Source organism: Entelurus aequoreus, linkage group LG06, assembly GCF_033978785.1.
Source record: "Entelurus aequoreus isolate RoL-2023_Sb linkage group LG06, RoL_Eaeq_v1.1, whole genome shotgun sequence".
In the NCBI taxonomy this organism is placed as follows: Eukaryota; Metazoa; Chordata; class Actinopteri; order Syngnathiformes; family Syngnathidae; genus Entelurus; species Entelurus aequoreus.
Window position 1 is genome coordinate 33789718 of NC_084736.1, and position 16337 is coordinate 33806054.

The following is a 16337-nucleotide window of genomic DNA, read 5'->3' on the forward strand; positions in this document are numbered from 1 at the left end:
GCACGGCAAATCTATGCCACGCACAAAATCAAATAAAAAAATAAGCGCATAACAATTTTCGACACATGGACACGGCAGAGAAAACAGTTTTCGTCATCATTGTTCAAATATTCTAACGTCTGTCGAGACGCTTATCTCCATTCGGTGCCACACACCCACACCATCAAAATGCCGAGGCAAAAATGTCCACATCAAAACCGTATGAAAAAATTAGTGATTTTTTTAGATGTGATTTCCTTCTCTGCATGAAAGTTTAAAAGTAGCATATATTAATGCAGTATGAAGAAGAATGTTTTAATGTAGACATGCAAGCATTGAAAGAAAATTTTGAAAATCAAGACTACATTTCCTGCAAATGGGTGCATTTCTACCCTATATTTTAACTTTAGATTTACCGTATATTACCAAATAGACGCCCTTGTGCAAATAGACGACCTTGTCCTAATAGTCGCCCGGGGTCTGAGCCCATTTTGTGAATTAACAGCCTCTTCCTAATAAACGCCTATGTCCAAATAGCCACCCATGGGCTGTTATTTGCATAATTTAGATTAAAATCATATTGATTTCATTTTCATTAAACCCAATTTATAAGCTGACTCAGAGATAGAAATACAAAACTTTTCGGTTATCAGAAAGGATAGGAATAAACACGGTGGGGGCGTTTGTATGTATATTCACCAGGATATTAAATACATAACTCGCACTGATCTTAACCACAATGACCTGGAATCTGTGTGGGCGGAAATCAAATTTAAAAACGCTAAGCCGGTACTAATAGGGACTGTTTATAGACCCCCTAATCAGAGTGATTTCTATGGGGCTTTGGAAGAATGCTTGGCAGGGACAGACAACATGGAGAAAATTATAACTGGGGATCTGAACACAGATATTCAACGCAAAGATGCGCCTGTCTTCAGATCCTTCAGCAAGTTTTGTAATCTGCACAGTCTTTCCCAGCTAATAGCGCTACCCACAAGGGTGTGTGATTCCACCCAATCAACCATAGATCTCATTCTCACTTCAAACCGGCCTAAAATAAAAAATAGTGGGGTCATGATCTGTGGTCTCAGCGACCACTATCTAACCTTCTGCACCCGTAAAATAGCTAAACCTAAAGCCAATGGCCACATAACAGCCCAATCCAGATCCCTCAAAAAATACTCCAATGACAATTTCAATTTAAAATTAGATGAGTGGGACTGGTCCCCTGTGCTCGCGAGCAACCTGGTCGATGTTGCTTGGGATCGCTTCAAAACGGCGTTCCTAAAGATACTAAATGACATGGCTCCCGTGAAAACAGTCAGGATCAAAGCCCGCTCGGAACCATGGATGAATCCGGACCTATTAGCTGCCATAAAAGACAGAGACAGGAAATACTCTGAATACCAAAAATGTAAAACAGAAGTAGATAAACAACCCAATAATATCAACCTCAAATTACTCCTTTCAACTCTCAAAAAGCAATGCAATAAATTAAGAAATAAGTCAACCAACCTGACTAAATCCTTAAAAAAAAATTACATTAACGACAAAATAGAGGAAAACACAAATAAGCCACGTGAGCTCTGGAAAATTCTCAACAACCAGCTTTCTTGTTTGCAGCCAGAAACTTAAAACAAGACTCACCAACATCAGCATCAAGGAGGGTGACTCCCTCATCACTGACAAAATGGAGGTAGCTAGCAGACTTAACATCTTTTTCACCAGCATAGTCGCAACTCTTGTCAACAAGCTGTCCCACCACTCTGGTCGCTTTGGTGTAGAACACATTAAAGCCTTCTACAGAAAGCTAGGAGTATCCAACGATGATTTCAAATTAGAAATGGTCACAGCTGATGAGGTGTTTAAAAAATTGAGCGCGCTCCACCCTAACAAGGCCACTGGCCTTGATAATATTCCCTCCAGATTCCTCAGGGACTCTGCCTCCATCATTGCCCCGATCATCATGCACATAATAAACCTATCAATTACACAAGGCCAAGTACCAAAAGATTTTAAGATAGCAAGAGTAACTCCCCTCTTTAAAAAAGGAAGCAAATTGGAACCTGGCAACTACCGACCTGTTTCTATTTTCAGTTCCGTTTCAAAAGTAATGGAGAAAATAGTTTATGAACAGGTCGATAGTTACCTTGCCACTAATAAACTCATGTACAAATTCCAATCCGGCTTCAGAACTAACCACTCCACTGACACATGCCTTCTCTATCTGACCGACCACATCAAACATGAGGTGGACGCGGGCAAATACTGCGGCATGGTCATGCTGGACCTTCAGAAGGCCTTTGACACCGTTAACCACGCTATACTGTTGGATAAGCTCAGAGCAATCGGATTTAACAAAACCTCATGGAGCTGGATGCAATCTTACTTGGAGGGGAGGGAGCAGGTGGTAGAGGTGAACGGCACCGTGTCCCCCCCCCCCCCCCCCCCCCCTCTCGGTGAGCTGTGGAGTCCCCCAAGGCAGTATATTGGGACCTTTACTGTTCCTAATATACATAAACGACATGTCATCGGCATGCGACTGTGAATTGTTTTTGTTTGCGGATGACTCTGCCTTGCTGGTATCCGGCAAGGACAAGTAAGTCACAGGTGGAGAAAATCCTCAGTGCTGAGCTCTGTAGAACTTGCACCTGTCTTGCTGACAACAAGCTATCCATACACTTGGGTAAAACAGAATCCATCCTGTTTGGGTCCCACATCAAACTTAAGAAAGTCAATGACTTCACCATAAAAGTAGGTGACATTGTTATCACCAGGAAAGATGAGGTCACCTACCTAGGTTCCATTCTAGAGGCTAACCTGTCCTGTGATAAAATGGCAACCAAGGTAATCAAAAAGGTTAACCAACGAACGAGATTTCTCTACAGAATTTCCTCTCTGGTCAACAAAAGCACCTTGAGGATTCTGGCGGGAACTCTCGTTCAACCCTTTTTCGATTACGCATGCACCTCCTGGTACCCTAGCACCTCCAAAACCCTCAAATCTAAACTCCAAACATCTCAGAACAAGCTAGTCAGGTTACTTCTAGACCTCCACCCCAGATCCCACCTCACTCCTACCCACTTCTCTAAAGTGGGCTGGCTCAAGGTGGAGGACAGAGTTAAACAACTTGCACTGAGCCTAGTCTATAAAATCCGCTACACCTCCCTGATACCGAAATACATGTCAAACTACTTCCTTAACGTAAATGACCGCCATAACCACAACACCAGGGGATGCTCCACTAACCACGTTAAACCCAGATTCCGAACTAACAAAGGTCTTAACTCATTCTCTTTCTATGCCACATCAATGTGGAATGCGCTCCCAACAGGTATAAAAGAAAGGGCATCTCTACCCTCCTTCAAAACCGCAATAAAAGTTCACCTCCAGGCAGCTAAAACCCTAAACTAACACCCTCCCCGGATTGCTAATAATCAAATGTAAACAATCAAATGCAGATACTTTTTCTTTTTCTTATGCCTTCTGATCTCTCTCTCTCTCTCTCTCTCTCTCTCTCTCTCTCTCTCTCTCTCTCTCTCTCTCCACTACTTGATGTCCATATCCCCCCCCCCCTCCTCTACACCCCTGATTGTAAATAATGTAATAATTCAATGTGATTATCTTATGTGATGACTGTATTATGATGATAGTATATATGATAGTATATATCAGTATCATGAATCAATTTAACTGGACCCCGACTTAAACAAGTTGAAAAACTTATTCGGGTGTTACCACTTAGTGGTCAATTGTACGGAATATGTACTTCACTGTGCAACCTACTAATAAAAGTCTCAATCAATCAATCAAAAAAGCAAAGGTGCAATAATTCTGGTCATTACGGTAACAGCAGACGTCACGTGGGGATTCTGGGTAATCAACATATTGCAATGGGTCACCGCATATAGCGTAACACACAACAAACCCACGAGGAAAAGTTTCAACATGGCAAGCAACAGTAGCAGTGAGTTGAATGAACAGGATACCGGTACACCACAACTGATGGACGGGAATATTTTAAGGGGGAAGAAGAGAAAGTTTGACTTAAAGTTCAAGCTAGCGATTGTGAAGTATGCGGAGCAGAATTCTGGTTTGGCAGCGGCCAGGCAGTTTAACGTTGACCCAAAACGTGTACGAGAATGGAAACAAAAAAAGGGAGAACTACTATCTCAGTCGGCAATCGATGGAAAACTGTCTCGCTTATCTGGTGGAGGTAGGAAGAAAGTGAGCGACGAGCTTGATGCTAATTTGTGTCAGTGGATACATCACGTACGTGGACTGAACCACCGTGTGTCCCGCAAAATGATCCGCATTAAGGCAAAGGAGTTGTATGCCACCGCGAGTGACACGAGAGACACCGGGGTGGTGTTTGGTGCAACAAGTGGCTGGCTTAATCGTGTGTGTGTGTGTGTGTGTCCGTGTTGCAAACAGTAGCCATAGCTGAATGTTGCTTTCTGGTATCCTACAAGGTGTGTGGGCTGACGGTGGAAGCTGATGGGAGTGAGGACCAGCTCATTTACTGCCTCAAGGAGGGACAGCCATGTCAGGCAGGCAGAGAGATGCTGTTGAGGGCTAGACAGCAGGCTGCTGCTGTGGTTCAGGAAGAGGAGGAGAGTGATGAGGAATAGCAGTTCCTCAATGAACTTGTGATTGAAAAGGAGGATGATGATGAGGGGGGTGAGGGAGAGGAGGAGGAGGATGATGAGTGGGGTTGAGTTGCATTTGGGGTTGCGTTTGGTGCAGTATTATTGTTTTGATGGTTTTATAGAGTACTTGGTACCATAATTGTATTTTTCCTGTATGCTGCTTTATTTAAAACTTGGAGTACTGTAGCCTTTATTTTATTTAAGTGACAGTATTATTGTTCTGTTTTGATGGTGTGTTTTTTAATACGTGAGTACTTGGTACCATAATTTAATTTTTCCCGGTAGGCTGCTTTATTTAAAAAGTGTATTTATTTTTAGTATTGGTATTCTATTTGACAATTCTTGCAGTACTGCCATGTTGAGCTCTTGTCTTTTCATAGTCTTGTTTTTTTGTTTGTATGTTTACAATAGCTTTTACATTTAAAATTGTTTGTACGAAAAAAAAATACTGGACAGTAACCATTGTAACCAAATAATGGCCTGGTGCAAAAATAAATAAAAGCCTTGTGCAAATAACCGCCCATGTCCTAATAGCCGCCCGGGGTCTGACCCCATTTTGTAAAATAAACGCCCGGGCTACTATTTGGTAATATACGGTATTCTCATATCAAACTCTTTTGGCTGTCTTTTTGACACTTACATCCGGCGCCCCCCTCCACGCCCCGGATTATAAATAATGTAAATAATTCAATGTGATTATCTTGTGTGATGACTGTATTATGATGATAGTATACCTGTATATCCGATAGTATATATCTGTATCATGAATCAATTTAAGTGGACCCAGACTTAAACAAGTTGAAAAACTTATTCGGGTGTTACCATTTAGTGGTCAATTGTACGGAATATGTACTTCACTGTGCAACCTACTAATAAAAGTCTCAATCAATCAATCAAAACACATAGAAACATCATACTGCTGTGATTATATGCATCAATTGTTCATTCAAGGCTAAGGCAAAATATCGAGATATATATCGTGTATCGCAATATGGCCTTAAAATATCGCAATATTTTAAAAAAGCCATATCGCCCAGCCCTAGTTCAATGATGCCATTTCTGTTTGTCATGTATAATTTTGTCTATTATGTGTTTATCCTTGAATAAACAGGTCAGTTTCTTGTTACCAACCATTGTGTATTATTCAAACTCCCCTAATTCAGCTGGCTAGTTGTTATCAAGAGTACTAAAACCCTTTTCAACATGATTCTGACAACTAAGTAGGCTAAATAACTTTAAACTTTAATACATGCTCGGATAGGCCAGTATCGGTCAGTATCGGTATCGGATCGGAAGTGCAAAAACAATATCGGTATCGGATCGGAAGTGCAAAAACCTGGATCGGGACATCCCTAATTAACAGCACAGAAAATAAACTGTTTAAGTAGTACAAAATTACATAACATAAATGATATAGAAAAATATTCTTTCTACATAAAATAAATAACATAGCTGTGCAAATAATACAACATGTATCAAACTCAGATAAAAAATACATTTGCAGGCAGGCGCTTTTTAATTCCCAGTCGACGATGTAATGGACTGTCACACACGTACGGTTCTGTGGTCCGACTAGAAGTGGTCAGCGCAGAGTAAATGACTTTACTTAATTGTGCGGTTATGATCTTCCTCACTTCGCCGTACATTTCGCTTGAATATTCTCTCTTCTACGACTCTCTCGTCGTCATTTTGGAAGTGCTCTTAACCAATCGTGACTCATCATTGATCTTTCCCGTATATTTTGTCCCCTGCCCGTGGAGTTGCACTAGTCCAGGGGCCGTACTTATCAAGCTTCTTAGAATTACTCCTAAGAAGTCTGCTAAGAGTTGATTTAAGAGTAAATAAATTCTTCGCTGAAAGCTGCACTCAAAAGTTAGTTATCAAGCGTCTTACTCACACTTTCAGCGAAGTGTAGGACTGAATCTTAAGTGTCACACTCAGAGCTGAATTACGACATTACTATGTGCCGTAAACGGAATTTTAGGTGACGTAATTTCTGTGTCCATAGAAATGACCAATCACGGAAGGGAATCCCTTGTCTAAGAATAAAGAAATATCTTAGAAATATTTAAGTGGACAATGGGAGTGTATATTTTGACAATAAACTACAAAATAATACAAAACAAACAAACAATATTGGCAATGAATCAAAAATAAATGTTTCCTTTTTGTTGCACCTTTCCTGCTTCCTGCTCCCAGACCGTAACAAAGAGGCAGGGGAGACACTTCTCCAGGATGTATGCTCGGGGCAACACCCTTCACTTTACCCGGCAGTGGGTCTCCACAGCGGACGACTTTAGAGTGAATGATGAATCCGGCGATTAGTTGCAAATCTTGCTTTATTGATTGCTTGCACACAGCCAATCCAACACAAAACAAACTAGTCCCCGCCCGCACTCACAATACCGCTCCCTCTCTTCTCTCGCCCACACACTCACTGACGTCACTCACCTCACATGCTGTAACCTAGCGTATGTGTGTGCCACACACATACGCTACTCTCATAACATTTTCTTTCCAATTCATTAATTAGGCAACTAATTTGAAACTGGTGTGGGTGGCTCTATATATACTAGTCCACTGCAGCCACATGCAGAAATCAACAAGGAATCGAAAATTATTAAATCTGTGACAAAAATAATACCTGCTCTGTCTAAACGATACCGTTTGATCAGCTGCTCGTCATCAAACAAAGATGAACGTTCGCGCACGTGTCTCGCCTCAGTGCCATCCCCTGCTGGCAACTCCTAACCATTTAAGACACCTCTGAAGGTCTCTTAAATATCGTGGAGAGTAGGAGTGATTCTTAGACTTAAGAACGTTGATAAAAAGCTTTTATTTTTAAGTTTGAGAGTAGGACTAAATTTCGCAAATTTTCAGGACTTAAGTGTAAAATGGCACTCTAAGAAGCTTGATAAGTACGGCCCCAGTTCTCTTTCTCTTCTCCCGCTCTCTTCTTTTGTAGCATGTAGCTTAGCTAACCACTACATGGGTCTAAAAATAGCTAAGCTACGGAAATCACTACTTGTTTAACAAGTAGCGAAGCTACTGCCGAGCTACTGGGAAATGTAGTTAAGCTACGTAGCTTCGATTTTTAAGTTAATTCTTTTTAATTTGAAAAAGGGGTTGAGAAGGGGTTTAATAGCTCATGAAGTGTTGCGAGGGAGAACAAGGAACACAACAAATAAGCGGCATTTGGTCATTTTAACGTGAACACAATTATATCGATATTACGATATTTTCCTAATTAATATCTTATTTAAAAATATATCGATACATCTTACAAACTCGATATATCGCCCAGCCCTAATTGCTACTAAATTTTTTTCTGTGCTTCAACAAATGTTCCTTACTACAATTTTTACAAATGTTTCCGTTCTACAAGTGAAAAGCTAGCGTACATCCCTGTTACCTTACTTATCTACCTAGTCAGAGACCTAAAGTGTGTCGTGGTGAATTATCCAGTTTGAATACCGGTCCTGTTGTCCTTTTGGTAAATTATAATGCAGAGACTAGATAATGGCACTGACTCTAATGAGATCCACACATCCTCCATTTGGGTGCCAAATAATAAACTGGATTAAGTCCAGAGCCATTTGAGGCCCAATGCTGGCAACATCAAAATGAATGGGTACATTTGAATGATTTTGAGATAGAACCTTCAGTCTTCTAAAGTCAAACATGACACAATGCTACGTGGCATTTTGCTTTTCAAAGTTACGAGAACTTCCTTTGACTTGCAAGAGCTTGATGATTCATATCCTCTTGACTGCTAAACCACATGCAGCAAGGCCAAGGCACAATTTGTAGTTCTAAAACTCCACCTGCGTAATCGAGTCACCTTTAATTAGTCATTCATGTCTGGACTCTTTACTGATATTGTAAACAAGGAAGACAACAGCAATGCATCTGGGCAAAAAAAAGCAGACCGAGTTACAGTAAGTGTTGATGCCCAAGTCGAGCAATGGGGAAGTGCTGCAGCAAGAACTCATCTAGACCTGAAGCAATACGCAGGAAGTCCAAAACAAGTCATGTAATCAAAAGGGAAGAGGAACAGGTTTGAGTGGATGAGCTCCTTTTAACCGACGACTTAAAAAGTTGCTATCAGATTTCGATAAGGAAATGGGTACATTAGCAAAGGCGTCAAAATCCCATCGCAAGAAAAACGGACGAAAAGAAACAAAGGAGTACTTTCCCAGGAAGATCTAGAACACATAGGAAGCTTTAAAAATAGTCCCTCCATGTGGTGGCAGGAAGCTGCCATAGAATAAGATAGCAAGGTACTGGATGAAAGGTCTACTCCTCATCCTCAATCACTTCCACACAATGGAGCACCTTCTAAAATGGCCATAATATTTTCTTCAATAGATTAAAGCCAGTAGTTTCGCATGGATATGCAGATTGGCTTGAGGTTGAAATGTAGCGGTAAATTAAAGAAGGATGTGTTCCGACCACACAAAGGCAGACACACAAACCTGGAAAACACTGGGCCATGTGTGCCTGTGGGCTGGCAGACATCCACGCACCCGCTCAGGGACGTGACATGATGGTCTAGGGCATGTTAGGACCGTTTGGGGAAGAATATTGCCAGACCATCAGCACCAGTTGAAAAATGAATAGTCACCAGGTAATCACGGGGTTGCACGTTCAATGCCCCTGGAAATAACACTCTTCTACAGTCACATAACATCTCGGCGGTCAAAAAGACAAATACGCCTCAAAAGTGGCACAAAAACTGGAAGTGGAAATCCGAAGAGACTGGACTCTAGTGGGGTTTGGCTGCTAAAGCTAGATAAGCGTTGTCGTTTATCAAAAGTAAGTTTTATTATGTTGACACTACATGAGTGGTTAACTTCTTTTTACACTTACATGGCCATTAAACGCTTTTTTTCTTATACCCGTCCACCTTTAGTAGCCATTAAGATATGAGAGTGTTTAAAAAGAGTGTTGATATTACGGTGCTTAACTAGGACTTATATTACGAGTGTTAGAATACGAATGGAAACATTATCTGCACAGTTTATAAAGGTTTTAAAATGGAGACAGCATGTACTACTACTAATATTGTACTATACTGTACAATATTAGTAGTAGTACAGGGTGATATGTTAAAAATTGCAGCCTCCTGAAAAAGATATATATACTGTATGTCACAGTACATTATTTTGTATGTAAAGGATAATAGAAGCATTTCAAAAGGGGTTACAAAGGCTCCTAATTTAGTTACTGACATATGTAGTAACAAATTACATCATTTCCAGTCGTATCATTTTCTCAAAACTACTAATCAATCTACTTGTTGATATCTGCTTATTTGTGTTGTAACTTGTTTCTATCTACACTTTTGGTACAATGTAAGAGGCACTTATGTTTCTCTTCTCTGGATACTTTACATACATTTTGGGGGATACTACAAAATTGGGTATCAATTCAATACCAGGTAGTCATATCAAATTGTCAACATCACTGAATCATTCAATTTTTGATCACAATACAACATCAACATTTATCAACAATATCAAATTATTTATATATACATATACACACACATATATATATATATATATATATATATATATATATATATATATATATATATATATATATATATATATATATATATATATATATATATATATATATATATATATATATATATATATATATATATATATATACAAACACACACACATATATATATATATATATATATATATATATATATATATATATATATATATATATATATATATATATATATATATATATATATATATATATATATATATATATATATATATACATACACACACACACACACACAGGTCCTGACCATATGTCCTCTTTTCACCAGACATGTCCTCTTTTGCGGGGCTGTCGGTCTGTGTTTCTTAAATGCCTCAAATGTCCGGCATTTTGAGTTAGGGTTGCGTGTATTTTCAATGAACGTTCAGGGTTAAGAAGGTTAAAAACACAACAAATTGTGCACGCAGCAGCATTCTGAATCGTGAGGGAGGGGGAGAGACAGAGAGAGCGAGAGAATTGTGACAAACGCGCATGCGTCGTCAGGCTCTGCTTTTTATCGATAGATTTATCAGATTTAATTTTTTATTATCTATAGCAGGGGTGTCAAAAGTGTGCATTTTTGTAACATCTTCCTTGTTTTATTTGGCAAGTTGAAAGAACATGGCGCCAGTATGCTGTTTTTTTTCAACAAAATACTGGAAAGGATAGAAATGTAGTTTGTCTCTTTTATCCGATTATTAATCGATTAATCTATGTAATAATCGACAGATTAATCGATTATCAAATGAGTCTTTAGTTGCAGCCCTAATACATACATACATATTTAAATAAGTTTCTACTATTGACTCATTTAAATCCTTTAGGGGTTTTTTTTTGCCCTTAAAGCCCTCCTGTGTGCAGAAACTTATTTGCCGAGTTTGTGAACAATGACAAGAACAAAATATATTTGTATTTAAAAAAATATTGATCTAACCACTGTAGTATTGAACAAATTAAGATATTATACTTGGTATCGTTGCTGTCGATATTTGTATCCATCCGCTCACCTTTGTTTATGTTCAAGAGCTCTAGCTTGTAGTTAGCTTATCCTGCTACATCATGTAGTGTAGCACGTTTAGCTATTCCTCATCCTCCAGGGATGATACTTTTAAGAAATGTAGTGTATTTTCCACCATGGAGGTGAGGATTGCTGACTTAGAAGTGGCTTTGCACCATGGAGCCGCTAGGTAGAATGCTACATTGCATTTGTTCACTTGTTGCTGTCAAATTTGCGGACACAGCTAGAATGTGTCATCAACATGCATTATCATTAAATAACGACAGTATTAAAAAGGTCTATCGTCGGCCCAAAGTACGGTATTTTCCAGACTATAGAGTGCACGGTATAGAAGTCGCACCCACAAAATTTCAGTAAGCCGCATATTCAGTATATAAGCTGGCATAAAGAGTTATTTACACAGAAATATATTTCAAATATTTATTTACAAACATTAAATTGTTTCCAAACGGTGTCTGTAAAACAGCCAATCAAATAAAACAGAAGTCATCGTCATGGACCCACTAGCTACGGAAGCTAGCTCTCCAATCAGCTAAACAGACTCAATAACTCCACGGTGACGTTTTGGTGAATTTACTGAGGAATTTGTGAAACTGAAACAATACAAAAAGAATACCATCGTACGTTGATAATACTAACACAGACACTCGTAAATGTTTTAGCATATTAGCTAATGCTAACAACGCTAGCTTGATTACATTACGATAGCACGTACAAATATGAATGAAATCACTCCTACAGACTTCACACATGGGACGCTTTAGCAAGTAAGAATTGTTGTAGTTACATTGTAAAATTTACAAATGTTGCTAGGAGTGATGAATGAAGAATCCTTTTGAACAGAAACGCCACGGACGTTTTTACTTCCGGTTTAAGACATGAAAACAGAAAGTACATTTTCAACCCGCAACAACTGCAGTGAGCGAACTTGCCCAAAGGGTGGAACCAAAGCACAAACAATAACACAAGATTTTAGAGTCTTGTTGGGTTTAATGAAAACTATTGAACACAAAACATTATGGCCATTGGCGAAGAAAAATTGATTAATTAGCTGTACCGTTATATAAGCTGCAGGGGTCAAAGTGTAGAAAGAAAGTAACACATGATCCGGAATTTACGGTATATCACAAGATTTTAGTATACAGTGATGCATTGGTTTTTGTACTCCCCACTTTTCAAAGGAAATTTTCGCCAAAACATGGCCTCATTTTGTGTATGCCGTCTCTTTTTGTTATCATTTAAACATATTTTGCATTGTTTTCTGCATGTAAGGCAGCTGTGTTGTTAGCATTGCCAGGACTGCAGACTGATTGGATGTTTATATCTTCCCGTTTAGAATAAGAATTAATCTTAATCTTCATGCAAATAAAAAAAAAAAAGTGGGCACAAAGAAGCTTCTTTTCATCGTTTTTTCGCCAACTTCCCGGTTTATGGCCACAACCTTCTACTATCCAGATGAGAGGCCTGATTTATAATTCAGAATTAATTTCACCAACTCAGAGGAGAGGCAGCAGCTCAGTACATGTCCATAGCTGCATACGGCAAAAAGTCAGTGTTCAAAAACAAGAAAAACAAAAACAAAAAATAGGGGTATTTTATTTTAACTAAGCAAAATTATCTGCCAATAGAACAAGAAAATTTGGCTTGTCAAGGCTTTCCAAAACAAGTCAAATTAGCTAAACTCAATGAACCCAAAAAATAAGTATATTCTCACTAATTACAACTATACTACTATATGAGTACGTATTTTCTGTTGTTTTTTTGATTGATTGATCGAAACTTTTATTAGTAGATTGCTCAGTACAGTACATATTCCGTACAATTGACCACTAAATGGTAACACCCGAATAAGTTTTTCAACTTGTTTAAGTTGGGGTCCACGTTAATCAATTCATGGTTTCATTGAAAATAAAACAGCAAAGTCCATTTGGCTGTCATCTGTTTTAATATGAAACACAATTGTGTCAAAGTCATGATTTTTTTTTCATGCTTGAAATAAGAAATTATTACTTTGAAAAAGTAGTTTTATACTTGCGAGTGTTAATGACACAGCTTTGCAACACCTGATATTCTAGTTTCAAGCATGTTTTACTCAATATAGGTCATAAAATCTCAGCAACAAGCTATAATATCTTACTGAGATAATTTAGGACCAAAACACTTAAAACAAGTAAAACACTCTAACATAAAATCTGCTTAGTGAGAAGAATTACCTTATCAGACAGAAAATAAGCAAAGATCACCCTTATTTGAGATATTTAATCTTACTTAGATTTCAGTTTTTGCAGTGCAGTAGCTACTTACCTCTGTGATCACGGTGCCGAAAAAGTAGTTCCTCTGTGTTAGCGCTCATAAAAACAATAGCCCTAATACTACCACCGTAATGCTTAATATCAAAGGGGAACTGCACTTTTTTTGGAATTGTGTCTGTCATTTACAATCCTTATGTGAGACAAGAGCACATGTTTTCTTTATTTATGCATTCTAACTCATAAAATATGGCAAGTACGAGGTGGCCAACAATGCAGCTACCGTAATTGGAATACACTATCGCCCCCATAAAAAACATCCAAAAACTGCCAGCAATACTCCATTTACATCTCGTGACCTAAACACTGACCTATTTTTAGCGGCGCCGGGATCACAGAGAGCTAACTTGCTTATGCTGCTATATTGACACATTGAGCTGCTGCATCGCCTCTGAGTCGGTGAAAGTTAATTCTCGATTATAAATAAAGCCTCTCACCCGGATAGTAGAAAGTTGTGGACATAAACCGAGAAGTTGGTAAACTTTGACATCCAACTTAGACCCGGAAAAGGCGAGAAAAACACAAACCTTTTCTTTCGTTTAAACGGAAAGATATAAACATCATTCGTCAGACATTGTACAGTAAGTGATTGTTTTATTATGTTTGTAGTTTGTATATCTTAGCATTACTGCTACATGTTGCTTCGTGGTTGTTGTTGAAGGGAAAAGAAAACGTGATCTTTGCAATTAACACACCGCTGTATGCTTAAAATGAGCAAAATATGTAAATATTACATGCTATTAAGAATGTTACTACATGACATATATATTTACAGCGTGTATATAAAAAGTTGACAGAGGTTTTTGAATGTTTTTAAAGCACTTTATAGGCAGAATAGAGCGAATCCAATTAGCTCCATTGTTAGCTGACTCTTGCTAGCGTTTATTTACGAGTTAGAATGCATTATGAATGTTACTACATTACATACATACTTACATTGTGTATATAAAAAATGTATGGCGGTTTTTGGATGTTTTTAAAGCGCTTTATAGGCTGAATAGAGCGACTCCAATTAGCTCCGTTGTTAGCTGACTCTTGCTGACGTTTATTTACGAGTTAGAATGCATTATGAATGTTACTCCATGACATATATACTTACAACGTGTATATAAAATATTGACGGAGTTTTTTGGATGTTTTTAAAGCGCTTTATAGGCGGAATAGAGCGAATCAAATTAGCTCCATTGTTAGCTGACTCTTGCTGGTGTTTATTTACGAGTTAGAATGCATTATGAATGTTACTACTCTACATGTATACTTACGTGTATATTAAAAATGTACGGAGGTTTTTGGATGTTTTTTAAAGCGCTTTATAGGCGGAATAGAGCGACTGCAATTAGCTCCATTGTTAGCTGACTCTTGCTAGAGTTTATTTACGAGTTAGCATGCATAATAAAAGAAAAACACATGTGTGCTTATCTTACATAAGGATTGTGAATGGCAGACAATTCCCAAAAAAGGTGCAGTTCCCCTTTAAGACAGGAGCGAGGCGGCAAGTGGTGGCAGGATTTGTGGGCATGGCTGATCTCTGGAATAATCACCTATCAGCCATAATCACTTGGAGCACATTTGATTCAAGGTGGTGTGATTATAATATGCACAGCCAAGCCAAACATGAATAATCATTGTGTTGATCTAAAGAATGAGAAATTCATGTTTGGGTGTGAGAAAAAGAAGTTGAAATCCAGGAAGTGACATATAATATTGTACTTCGGCCATATTACACCTAATACAATACAATGGTCGACTTATTCAACTTTAATTAACTAATTACTTGTTATATTAAAACATTAAAAACAAGCGTATTATTGTGGAAAAAAAACAATAAATGGTGGTCGCCATGATTCCTTCTAGAACTTTCAAGACCAGTTTTTACACCCGGACATGAAAAAAAGTAGGGTTTACGCAAAACACGCTGCTTAATGAATAATTCAATAGAAGACTTCATCAAGTTTGGTGAACAAATATCACAAAAAAACACATTAAACGTCTCTATATTGGCAGTAATGGATATTGTAAAACTCCCTCGCAACAGGAAGTTGATCTTTGCCCAACTAAAACAGGTCATTATTTCTCGGGTAGAGCGGGCAGACATTCCCCTACAAAAACTCGCTAAATGCACCAAAGCAACATTGACTAGTGATAAATCAAAGCTACTTCCGCGAGAGTTTATCGAATGTTTCATTGAATCTTACCGTTTATACCTCCGGAAGGCTGGAAGCTGTTGAGAACGTCGGCGAGAGGGGGGTGAAGTGGAGTGACACAGGAAAATGTGAGCGTTCCCGCGGACGGGTGAAACAACGTCCGGTGGATTAACTTCAAAATAAAAGTAACGGTCCTTGGTCAAGAAAAAAGTGTGGTTTCCACAGGCCATGACGACCTACTGACATTTGTTGTTTCATGTTTGCTTTTTCTTCACAAAAATGATTTACTGTTGTAGAAAGTGATATGCGCTTAGCACAATTGTTTGGACAACCGGAAGTACTATATCATTTGCACGACAACACCTAGGAAAACTATACGTATTGTATTGTACACGTAACTATGAAGCAAAATGTAAGAACACGTCATAAGTTGAGGGAATAGTATGTGATTTAGGCTTTTGTTCGTAGTTCTTGAGCCTTACATGGTACTATTTTGCGGAAACGTTCATTTTTAGTTGCATCTAAACTTCTCTTCCGCATACGATTGACCACGTGGGGATATCTAGTGGCCAATCTATATTACTGCATGGACGTATAACAATCTAGTGTACCTATTGTGTGCATGGTTGTACTATTTTACAGTAAAAATGTGTGATAAATTAATGTTCCTTCA

The 16337-nt window shown here is 38.4% G+C and overlaps 1 protein-coding gene across 1 annotated transcript in view; it reads right to left on the minus strand.

The window, feature by feature from the left end:
• The window catches only part of LOC133652155 (rho GDP-dissociation inhibitor 1-like), a 44865-nt gene extending 28992 nt beyond the window's left edge, over positions 1 to 15873 (minus strand). The window contains exon 1 of the mRNA XM_062050584.1: positions 15716 to 15873. The gene's annotated coding sequence lies outside the window, so the exon portion shown is untranslated. The remainder of the gene's footprint in view (positions 1 to 15715) is intronic.
• Between the last annotated feature and the right edge of the window lie 464 nt (positions 15874 to 16337).